Source organism: Microcaecilia unicolor, chromosome 5, assembly GCF_901765095.1.
Source record: "Microcaecilia unicolor chromosome 5, aMicUni1.1, whole genome shotgun sequence".
NCBI lineage: Eukaryota > Metazoa > Chordata > Amphibia > Gymnophiona > Siphonopidae > Microcaecilia > Microcaecilia unicolor.
Genome location: NC_044035.1, coordinates 348,616,347 through 348,622,346, shown reverse-complemented (window position 1 = coordinate 348,622,346; position 6,000 = coordinate 348,616,347).

Sequence of the window (6,000 nt, the reverse complement as noted above, 5' to 3'; positions counted from 1 at the left end):
TACAAATTTGTTCCTGTTTTTATTTGAGTAAGGGATCTGCTACTATATTACAAAATGTGGGTGTGTATAACAAAAAGCCCATCATTACTGCAGTCTATTACAGGTTAATAAATATAATAATATGCTCATTTAAAAAAGACAATGGCGCCATCTACAGGTAGATTGTTTTTTAGCACAACTTGACGTGATAAAGGAAATTTTCACAGACATCAGAGTAGAATAATGAAAATAAAAGATGACCTGATCCATGAAAAACACATTTCTAAAATTTTGCTCCATATCCACCAACTAGAACATAAACACAACTATATGTCCAGAAAATGAACACGAACAAAATATCCTACAACCTACTCTCCAAACTTTCACCCTATGTCGATTAACAACAAATATAATGAACATGGATCTGCAGTACAGAAGATTAGAGTGTGATTACTTATCTAAGTGGCCCTTTTATTAAATTACAGTACGTTCTTGCTGTTATTATTTTTTAAATAGCAGACATTACCAGAGAGTATTGTGCAAAGGCTATGTCCAGTATGTCCTCTGCAGTTGCTGTGCTGAAAAGTTCTTTTATCACAAGTTAAGACTGTTCACAATTAGCACACCTCTAGAGGAGGTGAAAAGTGCACCTGTTCTAGCTACAGGAGTGACAGTGCACAGGGCCGCCGAGAGACTGGGCTGGGCCTGGGGTAAGGACGCCCCTCAGGGGTCGCCGCCACCTCTCCCCCGACCCCCTCTGTCCGCCACCGGGCTGGGCCCCCCGCATTGAAATCACAGCACCTCTCACCTCTCTGTGAAAGCGCTGCAGGCAGCAGATCACCTCCCTTTGGCCCTCCTTCCCTCCTTGTATCCCACCCTTGCGGAAGTTACGTCAGACGAGGGTGGGACACAGGGAGGGAAGGAGGGCCGAAGGGAGGCAATCTGCTGCCCTGCTGCCTGCAGCACTTTCACAGAGGTGAGAGGCACTGTGATTTCAATGCAGGGGGCCCGGCCCGGTGGCAGACGGTCGACGATGGAGGGGGGTGGGGCTGCAGCTCCGGGCCCCCCCTACCCCCCTCACGGCGACTATGACAGTGTAAACTAAGGGCCCTGTTACTAAGCAGCATTACATCTTCTCTAAACTCCTTGTATTTTCTCTCTGCTATTTCTTTTGGCTCCAGTACAGTTTCTGTTCTTCATACTTTCCCTTCCTAATCTCTTTTTCCATTTGAAACCACTGTATACTGCAGGAACACATTGTCCATCTTCGCCTTTCATCATCTCACCATCTCTTTTGTCTTCTCCCTTCTTCTCATCTCTCAACCTTCAACATTTCCTTCCTTTCATTCAACATCCCATTCTGTCTGAGTATGTCTCATCTTCGTTGCCGACATCATGCATCTCCTACTCTTCTCTGTACTCTCTTGCTTCTTCTCTGCTCTCCACTGGGGATATCAATCCCAATCCTGGTCTTCCACATCAGCTCTCATCCTATTCATGCAGGTCACACTGTGATGTCTCCAATTTAATTGCTGTTCCTCTCCTCTCCCCTTCTTCTCTGCCCTTTTCATGTGCTCTGTGGAATGCCCACTCTGTCTGCAACAAACTTTCCTACATCCTCGTTCTGAGGATTCTTCAAGCAATGTTTTTTTTAATATTATTTTGTGGCTTCAGTCTTAAGATTTTTAATGGATTTAGTGGGGACATTTATTTCTAGGCACATTTTTCAAGCACTCTCTTCACTTTATGGAGAATTTTTGATTATAGTGGTCTCTTCAAAACATCTACGTAACAGCTGAAGTGTTTACAAGCTCCTCAATCAGATAAGTGGCATTTACTGAGTCTATATATATAAATTTAAGAACCATAGCTGGTGCAATGATTGAATGAGGGGTCATCAGTCTCTTTAGCGCTTATGAGCAACATTAGCTGACATCACAGTGAAAAGTGAGCACCTACAGTTAACATTATTTTGAAATCTTAATATTTTGCATGATATTTAGGACATACTTTATATTATAAATATTTTTAGTTTTTTAATTACATAGTGTCTTCATTTGATATCACTATCTTTGCTAACAGGAAGAGATAATAATATTAATATTCCTCATTTATAACTACTTGGTACTTGCATGAGTAAAGGAAATCTTACACTATAAGCAAGCACATCTCTCCATATTTCTCTTAAACTGAGGAAAAGACTTCAGACACTCGGTACCTGTTGCTAATTTTTAGCTTAGCGGTCCGATTCGCTCAACGCACATTAGAAAAGTTTCTTTCTTGAAAATATATGCGTTTCGCGAGTATACATCTTAATATGCTCCTGCCCTAAAATATATGTTGGGAAGACGTCACGTTCCCTAAAGAACAGACTTAGTGACCACAAACATAATTTGAAATACTCTCGAGTGGAAGCACCAGTGGTTACACATAGCATTGAAAAATCACACAAGTTGAAGACTTTTAATGTGTGGTGATTGACCATGTTCCGGAACTGATAAGAGGGGGCGATAGGGATAGATTTAATTCAAAAGGAACAAAGGTGGATCTACAGATTAAAATCCTTGACACCTAATGATGAAACAATCGAGTCGAATGGAAAGCCTTTTGTGAAGTTTAATAACAAGGTGTAGGTTTTTCCTAAGAGCATAGTATAGATCGGTCTCTTTAAATCATAGACTCACTCTGATTGGCTCTCTGACGTAAGGGTAACTTTAAAAAGCTGCCGCCATTTTGAGAATTCACGTATCAGAAAGCTAACGGTGGTAATAGGTGAGAAAAAAAATCTAAGGGGAATTTTTCCCCAATAACTTTCTAATCTCTTATGATACTACAGACTGTGTACTGTTTTTCAGATTCCTGTGATAAAGTCTTCGGGTTCAGCTCCTTACGAAGCACCTAGCGAAACAGGAGCTCGCTGTTGGGTGTACCCAGCAATCACAGAATGGACCGCAGCTAAGAACCAGTTTTGTTGAATACTTTAACACAAAAATAAAAAGAAATCAAATTGAGGTTTTTTAGACGTGTGACGATACTCGCGAAATGCATATTTAGTGCGTTGAGCGAATCGGACCGCTAAGCTAAAAATTAGCAACAGGTACCGAGTGTCTGAAGTCTTTTCCTCAGTTTAAGAGAAATACGGAGAGATATGCTTGCTTATAGTGTACTTTAAGATTTCATTTATAACATACTAATTTGGTTTATTATAATAAAGGTCAGCTATATTGTTATTATTCAGGATAATACTCATCCCGTGGCAGTCAGCAGTCTTTAAACTGAATTAATCTCAGGCCATGTCTGGGCTCCAGCACTGAACATCCAGGTTAGCATGGTCGCTCAGAAGTGAACTGGGAACCAGGTGATATTTAGATCGGTGGCCGGTCAGTTCTGAAAATAAAGTTGAGACAGTCTTTTTGCTGTCCTAACTTCAACCGGTTAGCAGACTGAACAACACTGATGAATAGTTAAGTGCTGGCTCTACCCCGGACCACCCGGCAATAACCAAAGAATGCTGCACTGGTAGGAGCTGGTATTTAGTGGCATTGCCACAGAAAGTGCCACTGATATTGGCAGAGAGCCTGCTCAGTCTGCTTTAAGTGGACAACAGCCTCTCCTGCCTGCTTAAACCACACTGAATACTGACCTCATTATTATTAGTTACCAAAGCTGGACTCCTTCTGCAGCCAGTCAGGTTTTCAGGATATCCACAATGAATATTCATGAGATAAATTCGTATGCACTACATCCACTGTATACCAATCTATTTCATGCATACCATTGTGGGTATTCTGAAAGCCAGATTTTTGACTCCATGTAAATAATGAAGCATTAAAGCAAACCTCTTACTATATTTAAAGAAAGAGCTTGCGCAATTCGATTTCTTATTCAAAAAATTATTTACTCCTTAAACTGAATGATAAAAACATCCGAGTTAATTCAATAATCCTGGATACAGGGAAGACAACTTTCAAAGTCATTACCGCAAGTAAAACTACCTCTGTTCTACCTCTGAAATTCGGCTATTTGAATACCGTCGACTCCGTGTTAGAAAAAGTCTGTGCTTTATTCCAGAATGCATGCATTTTGACCTGCACTGGGCAGAAGGATTCCTCGGAGGCAGGGCAGTGATCGAAGAAGCAATGTATACCTTTGCAGTTTCAAAAAACATGCACGTCATTTTGGCCAGGAAAGATATTGCACATGTAGGAAAAGGAGACATAAGTCTCTGTGGGCGGTTTTTCCTTTTACAATCTTCAAAGTGGACGTACAACATAATTTCCATTCTGAGAACTGGTGCAAAGTCGTTGCTATTAGTGCCTGCAGCCTCTCCATATGGACCAACTGCTGGTTAAAATAATGAGGCAAAGGGTGGGATTTTCCCCATTCTCAGGATTAGATTTAATAACGTGTATTACCATTATAGTGTGCGCTAATTCCCTTAATATGCATCATTAGTAACCAGCTCCCACTGTGACCTTGAGAAGTCATTTAACCCTCCACTGCCTCAGGTACAACTTACGTGGAGGGGCATAATTGAACGAAAACGTCTATCTCCATGGGCGTTTATCTCCGAGAACGGGTCCGTGAAGGGGCGGACCGAACCGTATTTTCAAAAAAAATAGACGTCCATGTTTTATTCGACAATTTGTGAGCTGGGCGTTTTTGTTTTTCAGTGATAATGGAAAATGAAAGCGCTCAGCTCAAAAACGAATAAATCCAAGGCATTTGTTCGTGGGAGGGGCCAGGATTCGTAGTGCACTGGTCCCCCTCACATGCCAGGACACCAACCGGGCACCCTAGGGGGCACTTTTACAAAAACAAAAAAAAAGGTAAAAGAGCTCCCAGGTGCATAGCACCTTCCCTTGTGTGTTGAGCCCCCCAAATCCCCCTCAAAACCCACTGCCCACAAGTCTACACCATTACTATAGCCCTAAGGGGTGAAGGGGGCACCTACATGTGGGTACAGTGGGTTTGGGGGGCGGTTTGGAGGGCTCCCATTTACCAGCACAAGTGTAACAGGTGGGGGGGGATGGGCCTGGGTCCACCTGCCTGAAGTCCACTGCACCCCCTAATAACTGCTCCAGGGACCTGCATACTGCTGCCAGGGAGGTGGGTATGACATTTGAGGGTGAAAATAAAAAGTTGTGAAACATCATGTTTTGTGGTGGGAGGGGGTTAGTGACCACTGGGGGAGTCAGGGGAGGTCATCCCCGATTCCCTCTGGTGGTAATCTGGTCATTTAGGGCACTTTTTGGGGCCTTATTCGTGAAAAAACAGTGTCCAGGAAAAGTGCCCTAAATTCTAGCTACAAACGCATACTTTTTGTCCATTATTGGCGAAAGGCACCCATCTCTCCTCGGCCGATAACCACGCCCCAGTTCCACCTTCGCCACGCCTCCGTCAACTTTGTACGCTTCCGCGATGGAGTGCAGTTGAAAACGTCCAAAATCGGCTTTCCATTATACCGATTTATTCGTTTTTGTGAGATAAACGTCTATCTCCCGATTTGGGTCGAAATCTAGGCGTTTTTCTCTTTCAATTATAAGGTGGACAGTGAGCCCTCCAGGGACAGGGAATACTTGCAGTACCTGAATGTAATTCACTCTGAATAAGCCATGAGCCAAATCAAAATATATAAATAAATACAACAGGGCTTTCACCTTTCAGTAAATCCAACCCAATATTAGCACTAAGGGGGGTCCTTTTTCCAAAAGGTGGTATAGATGGCCCACAGTGGCGTCGGTGCACGGGATTGCCATGCGCCAAAGGCACTTTACTGCAATGAGCAAAAGGTAATTCTCTTTAAAGGGCCAGTAACTGGCCATGCGCTGACGAAACACTTTGGCGTGCACTCATTTGCTTGGGGAGCCCTCACTGCTTCCTATTTCGGAGGTGTTGAGGGCTCCGGTGCTAACTCGGCACTGTCCAATTACTGCTGGGCATGGCCACGGCGCTAGAAAATAAAAAAAACATTTCCTAGTCCTGGAAACAGCACACGCCAGAAACCGAAACTACTGCTCG